Below are 25,409 nucleotides of genomic sequence, written 5' to 3'. Positions count from 1 at the left end.
AGCTGAGTCAGGAATTGACGCTGGCTCTGTCACCCTGGCCATTCCTTCTCCTCCTCAAAGGCTTGAGGTAGGGGACTAGCTTAGTAAATATTTTTTAAGCTTAAGTTTGAATAATCAGACAAAAAGCAGTGGCATATTTTCAGTACAGCAAATTCTTTTCTATGCATCTTCCAGTTGTCTCAGCATTCATTAATGTATTCATTAGTGTTAATGATGTACCCTGGTGCCTGTCTAATACAAGGAACTAGGGATTCAGGGTTGGAATAAGTTCTGGCTACATGGAGGTTTATATAGCAAAGTAGAGAGATAAATATTAATTATGTAAATAATAGAAGTGTTTAATTACAATTATAGAAGGTGTAGGTCAGGTGCAGTGGCTCACACCTATAATCCCAGCACTTTGAGAGGCTGAGGCAGGAGGATGGCTTGAGCCCGGGAGTTTGAGACCAGCCTGGGCAACATAACAAGACCCCATCTCTACAAAAAATTTTAAAAATTAGCTGTGCATGGTAGCATGCACTTGTAGTCCCAGCTACTTGGGAGGCTGAGGTAGGAGGATCACTTGGGCTCAGGAGTTCGAGGCTGCAGTGAGTTATGATCATGTCATTGTACTCCAACCTGGTGACAGAGCAAGACCTTGCTTCAAACAAACAAAAAAAAACTGTACAAAATCTGTGTAAATGAATAATGGCAGGGGTGGAGTGAACTTAAGAGCTGCAGGGAAGTTTTGTACTTGTAAACGGTCCTGAACATTTCCCTTCCACCAGCCATGTAGGGCACTGTTCTCCCTGCTTGGTAATGCCACCACCTGAAATTAGCACAGTTTTTTAGAAGGATGCCACTCCATCTTAGTTGTGAGATAAGGAGTCCAGATCTTAGGATCTTTGCTTTTAGGACTGGAAAATTTGTCTTCCCTTTTTTTAAACAAAACAAAACACCTTATTGAAGTATAAAAGGCCCTACATATGTAAGGCCTTTACATATGTACCTTAAATATGGTAGCAAACTACATCTCAATGAGCTGCCTTTCTTAAAACAAGTGTATGTTGTTTTTGAAGGGCAGGGGTGGCAGGACGCCCCAGTTCACTTTGCTTTTCAGAGAAGAGCCATTCTGTAGGAACCACAATCTATGAGATAATCCCTAAGTTTGGCCACTGGCAGCTCTGCCCATAGGCTCCTGTTTCCTAAACACTACTCGGGGTTCAGTCACTTAGAACTGGTTGGCATTAGATGCCTTCAAACAGTATCAAGGGGTACCTCTTTTACCCAAATTTCTGTTGACTATCAGCTCTTACTGATTTCCGTGAACTCTGAAAAGTTCACGGTAGGTTGATTTAAATGTCACATTCCATACCACTGTTTGCAAATAGGAATACTCTAAAAGAGAGTTCTGAGAAATGCTGACTCATTTAACAGACTTTAAATGTACTGGGTTTTGACACCTCAACAACAGAAAAAGAGTTGTGGGCCCAGTAGACTGTCAACCTATGTGTCCTCTTGAATTTATGTTGGCATCGCATGGAGCAGACATGGGAGAAAAACAAGTTAGTATGTATAAGCTTTGGCTTAATATTTTCATATCTTTCCACAAAGTCCGTTGAGCACTGATCTGAAGAAGAGTATTTAAAGTCTGTTTTTAAATATGCCATGTCTGGGTGAGTCTCACAAAGTCTGAAAGAACTTGGTTTCCTTGTGGCTGTTTAATTTTTTCTCACTAGCAGTCAGTGGCTTGACAGGATTGGCTTTTTCAAGGGTTCAGAAAGATGAGCCAAAATTGTCACAGGGACCTCATTCTTAGTAGTACAGATTTAGTAATTTAATAGTAGGCAGGAAGAGTTCATTCTATAATTCATGGCCAGCAAAGTCCTGACTGTTTGACATTTTTTTAATATAAAGAAAGAAAGAAATATTCTTTCTTAATCCGTAATACTTTCTCTGTCTCCCCGGTCTCTACTTCAACCAGTAACCAAACTCTCCTAAGTTGCTGATGGCAGCAACTCCAACGTGCCCTTGAGGCCAACGCCCAATAGTTATTTCCATTCACCTTGTTGAATAAAAGCCAGAGTGCTGTCCTCTCACTAAGATTTCTGGCAGCACTTGCGTCAGTAATTCATTCCAATAAAATGGTCCCTTTATCAACTGAATCCCCAAACAAAGGCTGTACTAACAAAAAGCTCCTTTCATGAAAAAAAGAAGGGGGAAAAAAGAGCAAACCCCTGAACCAGTTTTCAAAAGTCCTCTAACTTGTGACTGCATCACGAAGAAGTGGCCCCCTCTGATCCTGGCCAGCTGCGGCTCTCTTAAAGCAAAGGCTCCGGGTATTCAAGGCGGTATCCACTGGGGCACAGGGAAGGCTGAAGCCAAGGGGGCAGAAGGGCGGTAGGCCAGGAACCATCTGCCTCTCAAGCCTGGCCTAGCCTATCCTGGGGTGACAGTCACAGCTGAAATCATGGAAATAAGTCCCTTCACTCACAAAGCCAATAGCAGATGTCTATTCTTCATCTTTGTGTCTCTGGACATAAAATGTATAAACTGTTCCAGGTAAGCGTCACCTTTCTTGTGGAAATTCATGGGATTATTTGCTGAGGGTTAATCCTGAAAAGTTTCATCCCATAGTCTCATCCACCCCCCTCCTACTGCTGTGGGACCCCTGATGGTAGAAACTTCCCCAGCCCCACCTGCTGCCACTGTAAGCTGTCCTTCCTTCACTGCTAAGATTCCAGGCTCTGGAGTGAGAGTGCCTGGATTTGAATCCTGCCTTGGCCCCAGCTGTGTGACTGTGCGGAAGCTACTTACCTAAGCCTCAGTTTCTTCACTGTAAATGGGAATAGTCATAATGCCTACCAAATGGGTTTTATTGTGTGTGACAATTGAATGAGGCGATTCATTTGAGGCACTGTGCCTGGCAGATTGTAAGTACACAATAATACTATTGTTACTTTTATCCCCAGAGACTGTTGGCCTTCCCTAATATGCATTCTCTCCTTCCTTGGTAATAGAATTTTCAGTGGACACCTGGAACACAATAAAATGTGTATTTTTAAAAGCCAGGCAGTGGTACATGCCTGTAGTCCCAGCAACTGTGAAGACTGAAGCAGGAAGATCACTTGAGCCCAGGTGTTCCAGTCCGGCTTGGGCAACATAGCAAGACCCTGATTCTTTTTAGAAAACAAAACAGGCCAGGCGTGGTAGCTCACACCTGTAATCCCAGCACTTCACGGGGCCAAGGCGAGTGGATTGCTTGAGGCCAGGAATTCAAGACCAGCCTAGCCAACATGGCAAAACCCTGTCCCTACCAAAAATAACAAAAATTAGCTGGCACAGTGGTGCATGCCTGTAGTCCCAGCTACTCAGGAGGCTGAGGCAGGAGGATCACTTGAGCCCAGGAGGTAGAGGTTTCAGTGAGCAGAGATGGGGCCACTGCACTCCAGCCTGGGTGACAGAGTAAGACCTTGTCTCAAAAAAAATGAAAACTATTTTCCAGCCTTCCTTGGGGCTAGATGTGCCATGGGGCTAGAATTTAGTTAAATTCTAGCCAAAGGAGTGGGAATGGAAGTGGAATGTGGGATTTCTGGATTAGGACCTTAAAGGAAGGGCATATCCTTCCCCATTCCTGCTGCTGAAATTGCACATCCAGAAATAAGCCCAATTTAGATTGTGCAGATCAGGGCAACAAATCAGATGTGGCACAGGAGCACAATAAAAGTCTGGGCCCCTGGTGACTTCAAGAAACAGGGTCATATAAAGGAGAAATAAATCTCTGTCCTGTTTAAGCCATAATTTGGGGGCTCTGATACATGGAACAAATCCTAAAGACCTTGCTACTCAAACCCGTGGCTGGACAGCCATAGCAGCACTGGGGGCTTGTTAGAAATGCAGAATCTCAGATTCCTCTCCAGACTGATTGATTGAATCAAAATCTGTGTTTTAACAGGATGGTGTCCAGGTGATGTATAGGCAAATTAAAGTCTGAGAAGCATTGTCCTAAATACTCACCTGCGAAAAACAAATCAGTCATCAGAAATGGTGTTTCTTCCCCCACTGGGTTATGCCTCTCCCATCAGCCTTCTGCTGGGTTCTAGTGGGAGAGGGGAGGAATTGGGGATTTTGTTGGTGCTTGTGGCTTAGACCAACTTCCACATCCCCATTTGCTCCTGCTGGCAGCCATGCTTTTCATGTCACCATAGCAACTACGGAGCAGGGGGAAAAAAAGTGACAGTCGTTGTGGGCTGCTCGAAGAGGTGGTGGCAATATAGGTCATCCTCCCAGTAGTGTGAGGTTTTGAAGGTCTATGACTGCCCCAATGGTATATGCACTTGTGCTAAGCCCTTCATTCATTGACACCCTTCACGTGCCCAGGTAACTAAACTGTTCCATTCTGTTAACCTTCAGGCTGAGTCTGGCTTAGTTGCTTAAAGTTCAGTCAACCATGGGATAACCTGCGCATTCTGAGCCTTTTCAGAATGCTTCTGGAAAACTGCCAAATAGCCCAGCATGAAAATTAGCTAGAGTAGTTTTAGGGGAAAGACCTACTCGAAGGAATCACACAGGTGTTACGCCAAGCTGCATAGATAATGTAAAGAAATACATTTTTTCAATTTGCCATTGAAAAACTATAAGTAATAGCCACATATTTCAGTACTTTAAAATGAAGTTCTCTACTTTGGGAGGCCGAGGCCAGTGGATCACTTGAGGTCAGGAGTTCGAGACCAGCCTGGCCAATATGGTGAAACCCCGTCTCTACTAAAAATACAAAAATTAGCCAGGCATGGTGGTGCATGCCTGTAATCCCAGCTACTCAGGAGGCTGAGGCAGGAAAATCACTTGAACCCAGGAGGCAGAGGTTACAGTGAGCCAAGATTGCACCGTTGCACTCCAGCCTGGGCGACAGAGCCAGACTCCGGCTAAAAATTAAATACATACATAAAAATTAAAAAAAAATGAAGTTCTGCCTGAATGAAAACTTCAAGATGTATCTCCAGGGGTTTAACCCAAGTATTTCCTGCAGCTTAGGCCTGTTACCTATCCAGCTTTGGTTATGAAGGAAATATCTGGTTACTCTCCTGATGACAACCCTTCATCTTCTGGAAGATGGTGTTTAAATCACTCATCATCTCCACTTCCCAGAATGTTGTGAAGATTATGTCAGCATGGTGCCTAGCGCTCCCTGGAGATAAATGTGCATAATCAGAGTTTGCTATTAATTTATCATCATGGTAGGAAATTCAGTAAAGAGAACATTTTCATCTTTGCCTTAGAAGTAGCCAACACATGAATTCAAGTCTACACCTTCCACGTATCAATCCTAAGTAACTGCTGTTCTTTAGGGGATTGATTATATATTTTCAAGTTTCTGTTTCTGAAGATAGAAGATGGTATTAGAAGTGAATTGGGCTGGGTGCAGTAGCTCAGACCTGTAATCCCAGCACTTTGGGAGGCCAAGACAGGCAGATCACCTGGGGTCAGGAGTTTGTGACCAGCCTGGCCAACATGGCAAAACCCCATCTCTACTAAAAGTCCAAAAATTAGCCGGGCATTGTGGTGCATGCCTGCAGTCCTAGCTACTCAGGAGCCTGAGGCAGGAGAATTGCCTGAACCCAAGTGGCAGAGGTTGCAGTGAGCCAAGATCGCACCACTGCACTCCAGCCTGGGCGACTGAGCAAGACTACATGTCAAAAAAAAAAAAAAAAAAAAAGTGAATTGGACAATGTAAGTAACAATAGTAATGGCTCAGACTCTATGCCAGACGGGCATTTGACTTGTATCACAGACAAACAGGGAAGTGTGAGTTACTTCCATTTTATAGATAAACTGTGAAGTTACACAATCTGTCCAAGGTCACCCAGCCAGCAGGAGACGGGCACTGCTGAATCAGGCAATGTGCATATCTTGTCTCATTGAATCCTCACAAGACCACTAACAGAAAGGCATTATCCTCATCTAAGAGATGAACAAACCTAGAGAATTTGACCTGTCTCTGTTCTCACATTGTAAGTAGCAGTTACTAGTCTCTGACGCAGGCACCCCTACAACCAGAGAGGTGTTGCTTATGCTCTTCCACTCAAATACCCAGCAGATGACTGGTGCTCTGTCAGCAATTCAAAAAGATGTTTTGAAATCTGTATTGACATCCGGTTACATAAATATGCCCCAAGCCAGGATTTTTCTTCATTCTTTAGCCTTAGAGAGAAGTTTTGATGTATCTCAGCATCTGTCCTTAGCATTACAACTTGTTTCCTCTGTTAGGCTGTTGACAGTCATGAAAGGGCAATCCACCCAAGGTAATGTAATTATTTGCCCTCACTAAATGTTAAAAGCATGACCGTCTTTACTCATGGTTATTTACTCAGAAATGAGAAAGCTCTGTCTCAGCTGTTTGATGCAGAGTCAGTGTGGTAGAGAGTGACATTCAACAGATCCAGAAAGGTGGGTGCAGGAAAACACTGTAACATTTGCTAGGCCCTCTGGGCAGATGTGACTTTTCTTTCCAGCATGGCATTTCAAACACGGATTCTTCGGCTGTTACCAACCCATGCGGCAGCAGGCGCCTGCATCGCCCTGACCTTTATTTTTACTGGATCTTTTTCTTTTTCTGTTGATGGTCACTGTACTCCACCATCTGGGCTGGGACAAGAAATCAAATATTTGTGGTCCACGGGGAGGAAGGACCCAGCTTCACATGGAAGAAACTGCTTAGAATAGAGGAAGAATGAAGAAAGTTGAGGAAACTAACATTCCCACCCCTGCTGGTACATATGTACCCTTTCCAGATTTGCATTTCAAAACCTCCAGGTTTCAATTTTTTTTTTTTTTTTTTTTTTGGCCTACCTTCTTCCCTTTCCATTGTAATCTATTCTAATTCCTCACCCCAAATGAGCTCAGTTTGGCAGAGTGAATTTTAAACATGAATTGTCAGATGAAAAGCATTTGTGTGTGTTTTATATCTTTGACCCCTTGTAAAAGTGAGCAGAGCTTTTGCAGGATAATACAGTTTATATACAATCAATATAAGCTGGAGAATTGTAAAATTCACCGGGACTAAAATTACAGTCAGTAGTGACCAAGAAAAGTCTGCCGACGGAGCAATAAGGAGCCCAGAGGAGGCCAGGAAAGATGTTTTAAAATATTGTAAACAGTTATTCTATTATTTACAGAATCAAATTAGTCCAATGACATATTCTAAGTATGGCCTCAGTTCTTCTGCCAGCCAGAGCTAAAGCCATAGCAAATAACACGTGTGCTCAATTGCAATGAATTGAGACCTACTGCAGGAGTTGCTTTTGAGAAGATTACAAGAGGTTCTAAGTTGGTTCTACTCATACTGAGTTTTTAGTTGCTAAAATCCTCCTCATTGTATGAAACTAAGTTAATTTTCTTAGCTTAAGACTTAACTCCCTCTGTATAAAAAGCCTCCTGCCAGCAGCGTGACCACCTACTCTGTCGTTAGAACTGGGAAGCTGCAGAATATGGTGGTTAGAGTTTAAGCTACTGGAACTGCCTCCTTAAAGGCAAGTTACTTAACAGGGGTGTGTTTTTGCTTTCTCATCTGTGAAAAGGGGTTAATGATAATATTTACCTTGTAGCATAGCTGTGTCGATTAAATGAGTTAACACATGAATTGCTTAGGACAATGCCTGGCATGTTGAATGTTTAATACATTTAAGTGGTTTTCATTAATAATATTTCTATAATATTTGAGAGATGTAGCCATCATTTAAGCCTGGAAAATAAAGCTATTCAAATGGAAGATTATACAAGAGATAAGGAAATGGACACTGCCCAAGTAAGAACTAATTTTGCCTTTCTCTCAAAAGACAGCAAAGACAAGTCACTGATGATATAATGTCTCACAGACATCTTTTCATACATGTATTACTTTGTGTATTTTGCTTAGCAAATCAGGGGATTCAGACATTGTAATACCAAGAACCCTCTTGGGTTGCTTATGATTCTTTGTAAGTAAGTTCTCTGAACTTGGGTCAGACCCAGTGACCTACTGGCGAAAGACCTGAAGACAGATTTTCAAAGAATAGCTGCAAGGAACTCTGACTTGGGGTAATTTATTGAGTCTTTGTCTTAGCCTTCTTGGTGTTGCTATAACAGAACACCAAAGACTGGGTAATTTATGAAGAAATTTATTTTTCACCGTTCTGGAGGCTGGGAAGTCCAATATCAAAGTGCCTGCAGCGAGGACCTTCGTGCTGCATCATCCCATGGTAGGAGACGGAAGCGCAAGAGAGCAGGAGAGCCAGGGCAAGAGAAAGAAGGTTAACCTCAACCTTTTATCAGGAACTCACTCCTGCAACAACAGCATTCATCTGTTCATGAGAGCAGAGCTCCCATGACCCAATCACGTCTTAAAGTTTCCACCTCTCAACAATGTTGCATTGGGGATTAAGTTTCCAATACATAAACTTTGGGTCACACATTCAAACCACAGCAGTCCTCAATAAGGAATGTTGACTGTTTTCGTTGGGCAGGGAATAAGGAATTTGCTTTTGGGCTGACCAATATTTTGTATCTCTTTTTTGTTAACTTGAAACTTAGACTGGTCATTGGGACTAAAAGTGTTCTACCTTTTTAGTCTATTAAAAAAGATGAAAATTCATCTCTGTGACCACAGATATTAATAGTTGGTCATTTGCTTTCTTCAAAGAATTCATTTGAAATATATTTATGTTCATAGTTTTAAAATATATGATCCATAAAAGTCCAAGTTTACAGAACAGATGACTAAGGGTATGATTTGCAAAACAAAAATAATCTTTTCTTCTATTCATCAGGGTTAGCTCTTCTAGAACTCAGAAAAAAAAAAATGGTTATATATAATGTTTAGGAAATGAAACCATTGGTTACAGCAAAGCATACTTGCAGCACTTTTCGAATGAGCACTTTAGACAGAATGCTCATTTTAAAAGTACTGTACAGCCAGGTGTAGTAACTCACGCCTATAATCCTAATGCTTTGGGAGGCCGAGGCAGATGAGTCATTTGAGCCCAGGAGTTTGAGACCAATCTGGGCAACATGATGAAACCCCATCTCTACAAAAAATAATTTAAGAAACACTAGCTGAGCGCAGTGGTGTGCGCCTGTTGTCCCAGCTACTCAGGAGGCTGAGGTTGAGTGTTACTTGAGCCCAGGAGGTTGAGGCTGCAATGAGCCAAGATTGCACCAGTGCATTCTAGCCTGGGTAACAAAGAGAGACTCTGTAAGTAAGTCTATGGCATTTTGTGATGGCAGCCTGGGCCTACTAATACAGAAGACATACTGAAGTTTATCTGAAGTTGCAAAGGCAAGCTGGAATGCTGTGATACTGGAGCACAGTAAATGAGGACAGAATTAAAGGACTTGGGGTCAGAGATATAAAGGGGTAAGTAAATTTAAGAACAAAAAAACAAAAAGAAACAATCCATCTAGGCTTGCATTGAGCATCTTTAACCATTCCTCCATCTCTTTGTCTACTAAGGAAGGATGAAAGAAAGTGCTTAATCACCTGCTCTTTGTCATTGGAACTGAGAAGCTGCAGAATATAGTGGCTGCTGGAACTGCCTCCTCAAAGGCATGTTACCTAACATGAGCCTTAGCTTCTGCTTCCTCATCTGTGAAATGGGGTTAATGATGGTATTTTCCTTGTAGCATAGCTGCGTAGATTAAATGAGTAAACACAAAAAAGTTAGCTTTTACAAGATAACATAACTCATATAACCTTCCCGTTGCAATGTTAACACTGCCAGTTACAATCCACAGTTAGATATAAACAATGATGAGATATAAAGGATTATCTGGGAAACCTGTGAGATCTCAACTTTACTTGAAGATTCAGTTCAATCTGTTGCATTTTTAAACCTAGAAACAGACCATGAGGTATGCAGGACTTAAATACAGCAGACTTTTGCTGTTTTATTATATTAAATATCAACCCTCCACTCCACTAACTCCTTGTTTTTTTTAAAAAAAAAGCCCTTTAGAATTCAGTTGTATCAAAAAAAAAAAAAAAAAAAAAGGAGGGGGGCTGGAAATGGGGAGACTGGGAAAGCAGAATAAGGGGAATGGTCAAGCCAGTCATTTCTTCAAGAAATATTAATCGAGCTCTTACTTCATATAAACCAGGCAACATGCTAGGTTCTGGGGTAAATCAGATGTATTTGATCCCTACCAAGAAATGATTCAATCCATGCTTTGTTTTCTGTTCTTGCCCCTACCCCTTACTCCCTTCCCCCATCTGTTGTCAGGTGCCATTCTGCAGAGGTGCAATTAAGAGTGGGAGTTAGCCTGGCTAACATAGTGAAACCTCATCTCTACTAAAAATATAAAAATTAGCCAGGTGTGGTGGCACGCACCTATAATCCCAGCTACTTGGGAGGCCAAGGCAGCAGAATTGCGTGAGCCCAGGAGAGGAGGTTGCAGTGAGCTGAGATTGCACCACTGCTCTCTAGCCTGGGGACAGAATGAGACCCTGTCTCAAAAAAAAAAAAAAAAAAAAAAAAAAAAAAAAGTGGTAGTGCATTGCAAAGAATACAGCAAGTATCTAGGTTCTCAACTAATTCAAGGATGGTGGCCTTCGGGGACTTGTACTTCTAGTCAGCTACAATCTCTTCTTCCCACCCTTTTATTTTTTTCTCCCTCTTCTCCCTTTCCTTTGTGTCCCACAAGTTAACATTAAAGGTCCCATTCTTTTTTTTTTTTTTTTGAGACAGAGGCTTGCTCTGTGGCCCAGGCTGGAGTGCAGTGGCGCAATCTCGGCTCACTGCAAGCTCCGCCTCCTGGGTTCACGCCGTTCTCCTGCCTCAGCCTCCTCAGTAGCTGGGATTACAGGCGCCTGCCACCATGCCCGGCTAATTTTTTTGTATTTTTTAGTAGAGATGGGGTTTCACCGTGTCAGCCAGGAAGGTCTCAATCTCCTGACCTCGTGGTCTGCCCGCCTCGGCCTCCCAGTGTTGGGATTACAGGCATGAGCCACTGCGCCCGGCCTAAAGGTTCCATTCTTATGTAGCCTTCTAAGTGTCCTGATTTCTCCTGATTACAAAAGTAACACATGTTCATTGTTAAACAAAAGTAAAATATTGCAGAAATGCATGTCCTTTGAAAATACATCACTCCACCCCTCAAAACTCCTCACTGACTCTTCTTTTAACTCAAAGAGTAAAAGGCAGATGGCCTGTCGATTTGCACCCCCCTTACTTCTCTGACCCCATGTCCCCCAATTCTGTTGTTATTTACTGTGCTCCAGTATCGCAGCCTTCCAGCTGGCCTTTGCAACTTCAGGTAAACTTCGGCACAGTTTCTGTATTCGTAGGCCCTAGCTGCCATTACAAAATACCATAGACTGGATGGCTTAAACAACAGAAATTTATTTTCTCACAGTTGTAGAGGCTGGAAGTCCAAGATCAAGGTTCTGATCAATTTGGTTTCTGGTGAAGTCTCTTTCCCGGCTTGCAATCAACTGCCTGCTTGCTATATCCCCAACATGGCCTTTTTTCCATGAGTGCATTGGGAAGACCAGGGACTTGGGAGAGCTCCGTGGTGTCTCTTCTCATAAGAACACTAACCCTATCAGATAAGACCCCGTCCTTATGACCTCATTTAATCTTTATTATTTCCTTATAGGCCCCACCTCCAAATATAGCCACACAGGGTATTAGGGCTTCAAAATAAAAATTTGGGGAGAACACATTCAATCCACAACAGCTTCCTTCTTGAAGTTGTTGCTTAAGTATCACCTTCCCAAAAAGGCTTTCTCTGGCCTTTCTTAAAAACACTGATTTATTATTTCTAACAATTCTGTGAGCCAGCTGGGTTCCTGGGGTCATCTAGGGAGGCTGCAGTCATCTGACAGCTGGATTGGGACCCAAGGGTATAAGATTACCTCACTTGCATGGCTGCAGTCTTGGTGCTGATGTTGACAGGGCCTTTCTTTTCATGGGTATCCCATTCTTCTATAGTCTAGTCTGGGATTCCTTACACAACAGCAACAATTTTCAAAAGTGGAAGCTTCAGTTTATGACCAGACTGGCCAACATAGCCAGACCCAGTCTCTACAAAAAATAAAAATTAGCCAATTGTGGTGGTGCATGCCTGTGGTCCTAGCCACTTGAGAGGCTGAGGCAGGAGGATTTCTTGAGCCCAGGAGTTTGAGGCTGCAGTGAGTTTTTATCATACCATTGCACTCCAGCCTGGGCAACAGAGAGAGACCCTATATCTTTTTTTTTTTTTTTTTTTTTTTGGAGATGGAGTCTCGCTTTTTCACCAGGCTGCAGTGCAGTGGCGTGATCTCGGCTCACCGCAACCTCTGCCTCCTGAGTTCAAGCGATTCTCTTGCTTCAGGCTCCCGAGTAGCTGGGACTACAGGCATGCACTACCACACCCGGCTAATTTTTGTATTTTTTAGTAGAGACGGGGTTTCACCATATTGGCCAGGCTGGTCTTGAACTCCTGGCCTCAAGTGATCCACCCTCCTTGGCCTCCCAAAGTGCTGGGATTACAGGCATAAGCCACTGTGCCCAGCTGACCCTGTACCTTAAAAAAAAAAAGTGGAAGCTTCAAGATCTCTCAGGGCCTTGGCTCCTGACTGGCAAGTTAGGAACAACAGAGCCCATTTTTGAGGGTGTGCGGACATAAGAAGGCATGATTTATAAGGGACCGCTATTGTAACAATCTGCCACACTATCCTATTTAAAATTGCAACCTCACTCTTACTTTTTTCTCATAATTTTTTTCATTGGCTAACTACAAACTCTATAAGAAGAGAGGTAGTTATTTATTTTTGTTCCCAGATTTATCTCCAACACCTAGAATAGAACCTGGCCTGTTGTAGGTGCTTAATAAATATCTGTTAAATAACTGAATGCATTAATTTGAAAATGCTTTCCAGAATACATCATTTTAGATCTCATACCTTTCTGTATGTTTTTATTGTTACAAAAGCGCTTTCCCATAAAAGATCTTGTCTTAATTTTTACAACAATCTAACTAGGCAAGCAGGGCAAATATCATTGATCCCACTTTATAAATGAAAAAACTGAAGCCTAGACGGGAATAATTTGCTTAAGGTCACACAGCTGATACGAAGTGAGCTTGTGACTTCACATCCCAGGATTTCTACCAGCCATCATGCAGCCCCAGGTGAAATGCCTTCTCACTCCATTGTATTTCCCTCCTCAGGGCTTTGTGCTTAGGAAGCTCTGTTAATCGTTGTTGGCTGGCTAACTTTGTGCCATGGGGCCAAGAGGAAGAGAAAGCGTTTTTTATTTTTCTGATATGTCTTCATGGAGGCCAAAACCTAAAGGTCTCAATGATCCAGAGTCATCAAGACACAAAAAGGCAAAAGTGTCAGGACCTTTCTTTATGGACCTTGTCCCTGGATTGTGTTGCACTGTTTGCATAAAGTTAAACTTTAAATTTGCGTATCTAACCTGTGGTTACCAAGTTGTTCTGGTCTGGATAAACCTTGGTCTCAGCCTGGAGCAAGCAGAGAACAATCTCCTCTCAAACTTTGTGCTGCTATTCCACCTTGAGAAGGTTTGGTTAACAAGTCAATCTTAATATTAAAGAAAAGTGATACCAGACTGGAGAAAATACTCAACACAGTACATTCCAAATGTACTTGATAATTTTGGAGGTGGTTAGAAGCTTTGGTCCCTTTAAAGAAAGGCCCTTGGGACAGCTTGCAGACTATAGCTAGAAGCAAGTTAGAAGTTAGAGAAGTCAGTTTCTTTCTTTAAAAAAAAAAAAAATTTTTAAGAGACAAGGTCTTGCTACGTTGCCCAGGCTGGAGTGCAGTGTGCAATCATAGCTCATTGCTGCCTCAAACTCCTACCCTCAAGGGATCCTCCCACCTCAGCTTCCCCAGTAGCTACAACTATAGGCAGGCAACATGTCGAGGGGCTAATTTTTTTTTTTTTTTTGTAGAGACTGGGCCTTGCTATGTTGCTCAGACTGGTCTCAAACTCCTGGCCTCAAGCTATCCCTCTGCCTCTGCCTCCCAAAGCTCTGGGATTATAGATGTGTGTTACCGCACCAAGCCAAATAAGTCATTTTCTAAAATAAAAAGTTTTATCCTTTCTCCCTCATTCTTTCTCTTGTCACAGTGTTTTTAATTGGTTATCAAATAGCATTCTAAGTAAAAAAAAAATTTTCAATTATTAGCATACATTTTACCACTTATCTGTATATTGTACAATGTTCTTTTAAAATGCAAATATGGCCAGGCAGGGTGGCTCATGCCTGTAATCCCAGCACTTTGGGAGGCTGAGGCGGGTGGATCACAAGGTTGGGAGTTCGAGACCAGCCTGGCCAAAATGGTGAAACCCCCATCTCTACTAAAAATACAAAAAAAATTAGCCGGGTGTGATGACAGGCGCCTGTAGTCCCAGCTACGTGGGAGGCTGAGGCAGGAGAATCGCTGGAACCCAGGAGGTTCAAGTGAAGGTGAGAAAGAGAAATCAAGAATGTCAACTAGATTTATGTTTTGATCAACACATACCAGGTGACACCATTTCCTGAGAGGTAAAACAGCAACAACAAAAATAACAACTTGTATTTCAGACAAATGGAAAATTATGAAGAATAACTTAACTTCTAAAACATTCATTTGTATGTATGCTGATGCAAATTTCATTTAGAATCTGACGTTAAAATGAAGAGAGAAGGGCAAATGCATCTAAGACTTTAGAATATTTTTGGTAATGTGTTAGGTAAAAAAAGAATATCTGGATAAGCGATGTAACTACTCTGGCAGATGATGTTTTACATTATAATGCAAGTTAAATAGACTATTTTGCCTATGCCTGGAATTTTCCAGTGGCGGTAGATGATTTCTTAGAACAGGGATGAGTGGAAAGTTAGGGTATTTCTGAAGACCCACTAGTAAAATAGCAGTGTTTCTCCCTCAGAGAGTGTTCCCTTTTTGATTCCTATGAATAATTCTGTCATTTGCAGGAGTTTAAGAAAAAGTTACTTTTTTTTTCCAGCTATGCCTCTAACACATTTTTCTGGCACTGTTTATAAGCTCAAATTTCCAGTTGAAAGGATGGTTAAGATTGAATTACTCTTCAAATTCCTTTTTCCTTTCAAAGTTGTTTTTCCTTGAAGAAGTCTCTTTGTCACTATCAAGGTTAAGTGAAGTCACTATTGAAGGAAAGAACAGAAGAAATTTGGAATGCTTTTCCATTAACTTCTGAACCACAGTGACTTATTCCTTGAGAATCTCCAGTAAGGCTTAGGGTCTTTCGGATAAGTCATTTTGGAGAAATGTTTTCTTCTTTTGCTGTTAGGTTGACATGGCAAAAGAAGTAATATTATTTGTGTTAACCTTTGTCCTAGTATGTTATTGCTCAAAGCAAGGTTGTAGATACCATGAAAATTTTGCCTAAATGATACAAAATTGCATTTTCAACACCCGGTACTGCACATGGCAGATATTTAGTAGGCATTAGTTGAATTACAAATTCCAAGAATCTGCTAGAAATTGTAGATTGGTTCCTTTCATCTTGCAGATAGTGAGATGGAAGAAGAGGAGTTGAAAGCTTTTAGCTCCTAGGCAAAAAGTCACATGTTGTTTAGAAATCTCACTATTTCCTCTGAAATTGAAGACATCAGTTTTTTAAGGACACTTTGTAGAGCAAGGCCCTGAATCTGAAACCACCTTTGCAGAGATTATGACAGCGAGACAAGTCTAGCATGGCTGACTCCATCTTGCTTCTAGCCTCACAGCCTGGCTGTCTTTCCTCATTGCTGGGCATAGACCAAGCTAACCATGGGAGGAATTTAGTCATAGTTTACCTTTTTTTTTTTTTTTTTTTTAATTAAATAGGGATGAGGTCTTGCTATGTTGACCAGGCTGGTCTTGAACTGCTGATCTCAAGCCATACTCCCATCTCGGCCTCCCAAAGTGCTTGAGATTACAGGCATGAGCCACCACTCCCAGCCTATAGTTTAACTTTAAAGCAAGATGATAATAGTCCTTTTCTAAAAGTAATCTCCTCTTTGTTAACAGACTGAAACCACCTTTGTAAGACTGAGAGATTTACAAGAAAAAAAAAAAACCCCATCAAAAAGTGGGCAAAGGACATGAACAGACACTTCTCAAAAGAAGACATTAATGCAGCCAAAAAACACATGAAAAAATACTCACCATCACTGGCCATCAGAGAAATGCAAATCAAAACCACAATGAGATACCATCTCACACCAGTTAGAATGGCAATCATTAAAAAGTCAGGAAACAACAGGTACTGGAGAGGATGTGGAGAGATAGGAACAATTTTACACTGTTGGTGGGAATGTAAACTAGTTCAACCATTGTGGAGGTCAGTGTGGCGATTCCTCGGGGATCTAGAACTAGAAATACCATTTGACCCAGCCATCCCATTACTGGGTATATACCCAAAGGACTATAAATCATGCTGCTATAAAGACACGTGCACACGTATGTTTATTGCGGCTCTATTCACAATAGCAAAGACTTGGAACCAACCCAAATGTCCAACAATGACAGACTGGATTAAGAAAATGTGGCACATATACACCATGGAATAGTATGCAGCCATAAAAAATGATGAGTTCATGTCCTTTGTAGGGACATGGATGAAATTGGAAATCATCATTCTCAGTAAACTATCACAAGAACAAAAAACCAAACACTGCATAGTCTCACTCATAGGTAGGAAATGAACAATAAGAACACATGGACACAGGAAGGGGAACATCACACTCTGGGGACTGTTGTGGGCTGGGGGGAGGGGGGAGGGATAGCATTGGGAGATATACCTAATGCTAAATGACGAGTTAGTGGGTGCAGCACACCAGCATGACACATGTATACATATGTAACTAACCTGCACATTGTGCACATGTACCCTAAAACTTAAAGTATAATAATGATAACATAAAAGAAAAGAAAAAAAAAAAAAGACTGAGAGACCACAAGATTAAGATTATGGGAGGGGCCTGAACTCTGCTAAACTACAGGCATATTTTATATAATCCTTACTGCTCAGGAGTCATGTGGTCAGAGTCATGTGGTCACAAGATTTGTGACTTCCCCAGTTGCTCCTGTAGATAACATCACTAATGTAAAACCTAAAACTGGTCTTTTGAGATACTTTTCAGATTTTTGCATTCGGGCAACTGATTGACCTCACCCAGACCTGAGGCTCAGGATTCAGCCAGTCCTGTGGCCCCACCCAGAGGCTGACTCAGTGCACGGAATTGTTTTCCACACCACTGTGGTTTCATTCCTAACCTATGAGCAGCACCCCTTCCCTTGCTCCCTACCCACCAAATTATCCATAAAAACCCTGGCCTCTGAGTTGCTGGGGAGACTGATTTGAGTAATAACTTCAGTTCTGCTTGGCTGGCCTTGTGTTAATTAAACTCTTTACTGCAATAATACTGTCTCAGTGAATTGCATTTACCTGTGCAGTGGGTAAGAACCTGTTAGGCAGTTACAAATCCATAAACATAGCCTTTATAATTTATCTTGCTAATTCTGTATGCAAACTTATTTAAAAAATTTTAAAAATTATTTATTGTTTTTATTTTACTTTATTTTATTTTTATTTTAGAGAAAGACAGGATCTTGTTCTATCACCCAAGCTGGAGTACAGTGGCATGATCATAGCTGACTGTAACCTTGAACTCCTGGACTCAAGCGATCCACCTGCCTCAGCCTCCTGAGGAGCTGGGACTACAGGTGTGTGCCACCATACCTAGCTAATTTCTTTCTTTCTGTCTTTTTTGGAAAAAACAGGGTCTCGCTATGTTGCATAGGCTGGTTTTGAACTCCTGGCTTCAAGCAATCCTCTCATCTCAGCCTCCCAAAGTGCTGGGTTTACAGGCATGTGAGCCACCCCACTCCAGTTATATGTAAACTTTCAAGTTTCTATTTAGTTTGCTTGGCAGGATAAGGGAGATCCTCCCCACCCCCACTCCATCTAGGGAGAGCTTTTAGGATAAAAAAAAAAACCTCTATGGTAGGAAGTAAATGAACATTCTCAACTGACAGACTTTTGAACTGAAAAGGTCCAGGAAGACAACAAAAACTCCTTTACCACAATAATATAATAGGGTGAAGTGAAGAACACATTAATATGCTGGAAAAAAAAAAAACCCGGGCACGGGGCTGGAGTACATGCCTGTCATCCCAGCTACTCAGGAGGCTGAGGCGGGAGAATCACTTGAGCCCAGGAGTTGGAGGCCGATCTGGGCAACATGGTGATATTTCGGCTCCAAAAATTTAAAAAGCCTAAAAAATACTTTGCTCCTGTGCTACTGACCCCCATTGTCTTCGAAAGATGAGCAATACTGATTATGGGGAAATATTTGTCCTTAGGTAATTCAGGAGGAAATTGGCCCCAGCCATCTGCCCTCACTGCCCAAGGGGGAAAAGCATTTCAAGAAGTTCCACTACAGGGGTAGCCACATTCCTCCCACTTTAGAGCCAGCAGAAGGATAAGCCAAGGGAATCTGCCTTTAACACTCAGCAGAGGCCCAAGGCATTAATCTTTGCACTTAATAAGAAGAGACAGCAGCAACTGGGACCACTTTCTCTTTTTGAGAATGAGACAGATTTCTGGGGCAAAGGGATGGGATCATTAGAAAAGGAATCTCAGAGGGAATATCAAAGAGGAGGACAGCAGAAACCTGAGGAGACAGAGAGCAAGGTAACAGCCATTTGGGATATCTTGTAAAGGTCTAAATTGTGAGTCCTTGTCCTGTCTGCTCACCTCCTTTCCTCATATGGTAGTAGGGAGCAGGTTACTCAGAGAGGGTTATAACTGTTGGTCCTCCTCTTCTGAATGATTTTGCAATGCTTATCTACATTTTTTTTTTGGAAAAGATTAGTGTCCAGAGGGTGTTTGAGCTTGGGGAAATGGATGTGTATGTGTTTGAGAAACAAATATCCTGATCACTTGGTGGTCCCTGGCAGAGATGGGTCCAAGAGGGATACAGGCCATACTCTCCCCCATAACTAAGAAAAGGAGGAGTTTACTGGTGTTGGGGCTCAAAACACAATGCCCTAAAGTATGGTGCTTTGGCATGCTGAGTACTTTGAACTGAAGGAGATTGCAAGGGCCTCAGAAGCAACATATTTCCGACCTTCTCCCACCCTCCTATCTCCAGACTGTCTTTCTCCTCTGAAGCAACTCATAAAACTAGAATAAGTCTTCCTCAAGATGGGTCATAGAAATTCTAACTCCTCTCCCCTGAAGCAAGCCATAAAACCTAGAAATGTCACTCTCTGACATTCTCCCCTCTTCCCTGAAGACCTTCATGTGACAAGTGTCTTGTGCTATACCCAGAGCTACATAGGGGGCCAAGAAGAAGCAGAACAGACAGGCCTTGCTGCATTCCCCTCAGTTGATTACCATTATTGCAGCATGCCCTTGTTGTCCAATCTCATTTCTACGTGACTCTCCATTTATCAGCAAACCTAAGCATAAGAATACCCAGCTTTTCCTGGGTCTTTGGGTCTTCATTTCTGAAGTCTCCTATGTCATTTAAAACTTTGTTAAATAAATTTGTCATGCTTTTCTCTTGCTAACTTGTCTTTTGTTATAGAAGTGTCTGCCATGACCATTGTGATGAGTGACGAAGGAGTATCGTACCTGTTTGTCCCTCCACAGGCTAGCAGATGACTCGCTAATCATAGGAGACAAGCTATCTCCTTTGCCTTGATTAAACCTTGAAAACTAGCAAAACTTGTCCACATAGCAGAACAGGAATGCATTCCTGACACAGCTGGGTCACATGAGACTTAATTGTTTTTATTACAAGGTCTTTTGTGAGGTCGTGCAAGCAGTGGGGAAATTACCAACCGGACTACTATTTCTTTCACAAATGCTAATTAAATGCCTTTAGGTGGCAGACTCCTTTCTTTTTTTTTTTCTTGAGACGGAGTCTCACTCTGTCACCCAGGCTGTAGTGCAGTGGCAAGATCTGTGCTCACTGCAAACTCTGCCTCCCGGGTTCAAGTGATTCTCCTGCCTCCGCCTCCTGAGTAGCTGGGATTACAGGCAGGTGCCACCATGCCCGGCTAATTTTTGTATTTTTGGTAGAGACGGGGTTTTACCATGTTGGTCAGGCTGGTAGGTGGCAGACTCTATGTCAGGTTCTACGCATATTAATTGTTTTTGATCTCTGACCTTAAAGATCTCATAATCTACTGAGGAAGACAACCTTGAAGAGATAATTCAATTTAATTCAATTGGATTGAAGAAAAGACTGAGAAACAAAGGCTGGTCAACATAGTGAGACCCTGTCTCTACAAAAACTAAAAAAAAAAAAAATGAGCCAGGCACAACAGTATGCACCTGTAGCCCCAGCTATTTGGTAAGCTGAGGCAGGAGGATTGCTTGAGCCCAGGAGTTTGAGACCAGCCTCAGCAACATAGTGAGACCCTGTCTCTACAAAAAATTTAGCCAGCTATGGTGGCATGCATCTGTAGTCCCAGCTACTCAGGAGACTGAGGCAGGAGGATTGCTTGGGCCCAGGAGGTTGAGGCTGCAATCAACATGATCAGGCCACTGCACTCCAGCCTGGGTGACAGAGTGAGACCTGTCTGAAGAAAAAAAAAAGACAGAAATGAGATGAATTAGTCCACCTAAGACATGATAGAGATCTGAACTGATGCAATGGCAGGAAAGATTCAATGGGAGAGGGAGGCTGAGAGATATTTCTGAAGTAGATGCAAATGGATTTCATAGGTAATTGGATACTGCAGAATGGGGGCGTGCAGTGTTGGGTAAGAAGTTCTTGGGCCCCTGTTGGGTAATTCTGACCTCACTTATTTAAAATAATAATAATAAACTTGAAGTTTAAACATCGATATTGCCAAAGTGAAAGGAAACATCTGAGAAGGCAATCTGACTTGCTTTTATTGTCTACTGCTCCACATGATCATGTTTGATTCAACTGACAGTTAAAGGATTTTGAACTTGGGCCCTTCTTGTGGGTTCCACGGCAAGCCACAGCACGGCACTTAAATCCAAGGGTGTCAAAGCTGTCCCTGGATGTCACATCCTAGGCTATCACAACCAAAGAGAGGACTCAGCACAGTTAGGGTGAGGCAAGGGTCAGGGAGAGACTGCAGCTGTGACACCAGGGCTTTGAGAATTCTGTGTCATGAATGAGGGTGTTGTTTTGCCTTTTTGGTTGAGTACATGTGTGTTTTGGACAGTTTGTAGATTCTGGCAATTCTAGAAAGGGTGGGGCAGGAAACTTACGTCAGAAAAGGGAAGAGAACAAAGAGTAGGCAGAATAACTTGTCCAACACCAACAGCAAATACACCATTTTCCTCCTGCAAAAATGAAACAAATGTCAAGATGAGGAAGACCTGATCAGTAGCACAGTGAAGCGGTTGAAGAGTATGGGCTCCAGAGTGAGATTAGCTGAGTTCATCCTTAGCCTTGAGATCCCGGACTGATTACCCAAGCTGTCTGAACTCTAACAAGAGCCTGGGACATAGTAAGTGGTTGGTAAATATTAGCTTATACTATTCTAAGTAATTTTGGGCAGGAAAGAGAAATCAGACAATTTTTCTAACCCTGAACGAGAAGCTGGGGGAAAAAAAATAGCTTTCAAAACAACACTGGAATAAAATTCCAAAAGCACAAGCAACTAAAGAAAAAAAAAAAAAGCTAAATTGGATATCTCCAAAATTAAAAACTTTGTGCTTCAAAGGATATCAAAGTGAAAAAGACAACCCACAAAATGAGAGAAAAATTGTGCAAATCATTATATCTAACAAGAGGCTTTTATCTAAAACATATAAAGAACTCTGGCCCGGCACAGTGGCTCACACCAGTAATCCCAGCACTTCGGGAGGCTGAGGCGGGGGGATTGTTTGAGCCCAGGACTTTGAGAACAGCCTGTATTTGTATACTCTATCCTGTAATTGTATTGTATTGTATTGTATTCACATGTTGAGACCCCATCTCTATAAAAATTATAAAAATTAGCCAGGCATGGTAATGTGCACCAATTGTCCCAGCTACTCAGGAGGATGAGGTGGGAGGATTTATTGAGCCTGGGAGGTCAAGGCTGTGGCATTCCAGCTTGAGTAACAGACCCTGTCCCAAAACAACAACAATAAAAAACAAAACAAGGCAAAAAAAAAACAGAAAAGAAAAAAAAACCTCTTATGATTCAATTATAAAAAATACACATAACCCAATTTTAAAGTAGGCAAAGGACCTGAACAAACATTTCTCCAAAGAAGATATATAAATGACCAATAAACACAGGAAAAGATGCTCAACATCTTTAGTCACCACAGAAATGCAAATCAAAATCTTCACACACACTAGGATAACTATGATGATCAAAACAACAAATAATAAAAAGTGTTGGTGCTGGGCACGGTGGCTCACGCCTATAATCTCAGCATTTTGGGAGGCCGAGGTGGGTGGATCACGAGGTCAAGAGATCGAGACCAGCCTGGCCAACATGGTGAAACCCCATCTCTACTGAAAATGCAAAAATTAGCCGGGTGTGGTGGCACATGCCTGTAATCCCAGCTACTCGGGAAGCTGAGGTAGGAGAATCGTTTGAACCTGGGAGGAGGAGGTTGCAGTGAGCCAAGATCGCACCACTGCACTCCAGCTTGGTAACAGAGTGAGATTCTGTCTCAAAAAAAAGTGTTGGTAAGGATGTGGAGAAGAAATTGGAAACTTTACACTCTGCTGATAGGAATGTAAAATGGTGCAGCCAAAAACAGTCTGGCAGTTCCTGAAAGGTTTAAAATAAATTTACCATATGACCCAGAAATTCTACTTCTATGTATATACCTAAAAGAAAGGAAAGCATATGTTCACACAAACATTGTACATGAATTTCATAGCTGCATTATACATAACAGCCAAAAAGAAGAAACAACCCAAATGTTCATCAACTGATGAACAGATCAACAAATTGTGGGATAGCCATACAGTGAAATATCATTTGGCGGTAAAAATAAATGAAGCACTGATATGTGCTGCAACGTGGGTGAACCTCAAACACTTTATACTTAGTGAAAGAAGCTGATAGAGACAGGAAAAAACAAAGTGTTTTTCCTACTTTCACACACCACTCGACAGGAACTTCTGACACCAGATATGTAGGGGGGATTCTCCACCCACCACACAGTTCTTTTGCAGATACTAACAGGGTGTCCTACGATTTAACTCCATCCTGACACTACTTACCTGGACTTAGCATCAGATCCCACAGGTTGAGGGCTCATTCCCACAAGACTGCCCCCCACTTCTGATACCAGTTGCAATTTCTGACTGCAATTGGCTATAAATCAGGGTTACCATGATCTCCTCCTTGGGTTTAATTTGCTAGACTGGTTCACAGAACTCAGGGAAACACCTGAAACATTTACCCATTTATTATAAAGGATATTATGAAAGATACAGATTGACAGAAAGATGGAAGAGATACATAGGACAAGGTATGGGGGAGGGAACGCAGATCTTCCATACCCTCTCTGGGCGTGCCACCCCCCAGGTACCTCCACATGTTCAGCAATCCAGTTTTTGGGGACTTTTATGGAGGCCTCATTACGTAGGCATGATTGATTACATCACTGGCCATTTGTGATCAACTTAACCTTCAGCCCCTCTCCCTTCCTCAGAGGTTGGGGGGTTTGAAAGCTCACACCTTCTAATGACATGGTTGGGTTGGTTTCCTTGGCAACTAGCCCCACCCACCCCTACAATCGTGAGGCTATCTAGGAGAAGCCAGCCACTAGTCATCTCATTAGCATACAAAAGCTACTCTCTTCTCTCCAGAGACTCCCAGGGTTTCAGGAGCTGTAGTGCCAGGAACCAAGGACAGAGACCAAATATATGTTTTTTACTGTATTACAATATTATAGAAACCAAACACAAAAGACCACCTTTTGTGTAATTATATGAAATGTCCAGAGTAGACAAATATATAGAGACAGAAAGTAGACTAGTGGCTGCCAGGGACTGGTGGCATTGAAGAGGAATGAGGAGCAAATAAGAATGAGTATGGAGTTTTTCTGCAGAGTAATGAAAATATTATGAAATATAATAATGAGTATGGAGTCTCTTAGGGTAATGAAAATATTCTAAAATCGATTGTTGCGATGGTTGCATAATTGTGAATATACTAAAATCTATTGATTTGTACATTGTAAATGAATAAACTTTATTTTAATACAATTACAGGATAGAGTATACAAATACAGTGATTTGTACACTGTAATGGGTGAACTATATCTCAATATCTCAATAAAGCTAGTTTTTTTTTTTTTTTTTTTTTGCACTAGAAGATGGAGACATCAGTATGTTAAGAATGTAGAGTAATTTTCCTGGTTAAGTTATATCATATGGTCAGTATGTTTCAGATTAATGAATCAACATGAAATGAAAAAATGTCTAGTGGGTATGCCAAGGATTTCCATTCATGGTCTTGGACGTTCTACCTTTTAATTAATGACCCAGAGAAGTCCATTGCTCCCCCAGATCCACTCTCTACCCTGCTCTCTGTAGGGAGGCTGGCTTATACGAACCACGCCAATAGGCTCCTGTGGCTTACAGCTGGGTCTGGCCACAGGGAGCTCCAGCAGGAGACGCGATGGATGGAGGACATCCCCTCCCTGCAGTCCAGCCTATGTATGACTCCCTCATTATGAGAGACAAGAAGGCTGCTCTGCCTTGATCCTCACTCTTCTTGTCAGCTTCTCTGAAGTTACTAGCCCTGGACAACCCCTTGTGGTTTCCCAGCACTCCAGTCAGTTTCCTGTTGGAACACTAACCAAAACACTGCCAATGCATAAGTGACATAAAGCAGGATCCAAAGGACCTGGACTGAGAACAATAGGATGAATCTGACAAGAGGGTATTTAATGAAAAGTATAGATGAAGATATGGTTACTACACTATTTGAAGCTTTGATTATTGACAGTGAATCAAGAGTTCGGATGATGCACTCCTTCCAAAATAAAATTCTAACTTTATACTGTTCCAAATAGAAAAGTGTTTGCATTCTCTTCTTGTGGTTAGACCACTCTTAGAGTACTGTATTCAGCTCTAAATAACACATGAAAAAGTTATCTGTGTCAAATTACTGTAGATTTTACTGCATCCATTTTACTTCTAGCCCCATCTCTTGGGTACTCAAACATGAGCAAATGGAGGCTATGAAATCAGATAATTTGATAGGTAGACATGGAGCTATTTTAAAAATTGCCTTTCCCTTCCAATTCTTGAGACACTGTTTTTGAACCAAATCGTCATTTCCATTAGAGTAAATTATTTCCCAAGGGACTTCTGGAATCTTTATACACATAGACTTAGTGACTCACCCCACAGTCTTGAAATAAACCCAAACCTATGCACACATTTTAGACTGAAGCCTGATGCACATGAAAGAACTATCCAATAAATAGATT

At 41.9% G+C, this 25,409-nt stretch overlaps 1 long non-coding RNA gene across 1 annotated transcript; it reads right to left on the bottom strand.

The window, feature by feature from the left end:
• Positions 1–20,854: 20,854 nt before the first annotated feature.
• On the bottom strand, positions 20,855–23,661 carry LOC129050106 (uncharacterized). Its single transcript, XR_008513579.1, has 3 exons — positions 23,499–23,661; positions 21,225–21,299; positions 20,855–21,026 (listed from the first exon to the last, which is right to left on the bottom strand). It is a non-coding gene; the product is annotated as an uncharacterized LOC129050106 (long non-coding RNA).
• Positions 23,662–25,409: the final 1,748 nt, after the last annotated feature.

Source organism: Pongo abelii, chromosome 1 (assembly GCF_028885655.2).
Source record: "Pongo abelii isolate AG06213 chromosome 1, NHGRI_mPonAbe1-v2.0_pri, whole genome shotgun sequence".
NCBI lineage: Eukaryota > Metazoa > Chordata > Mammalia > Primates > Hominidae > Pongo > Pongo abelii.
This window is presented reverse-complemented; position numbering and strand designations above follow the sequence as displayed.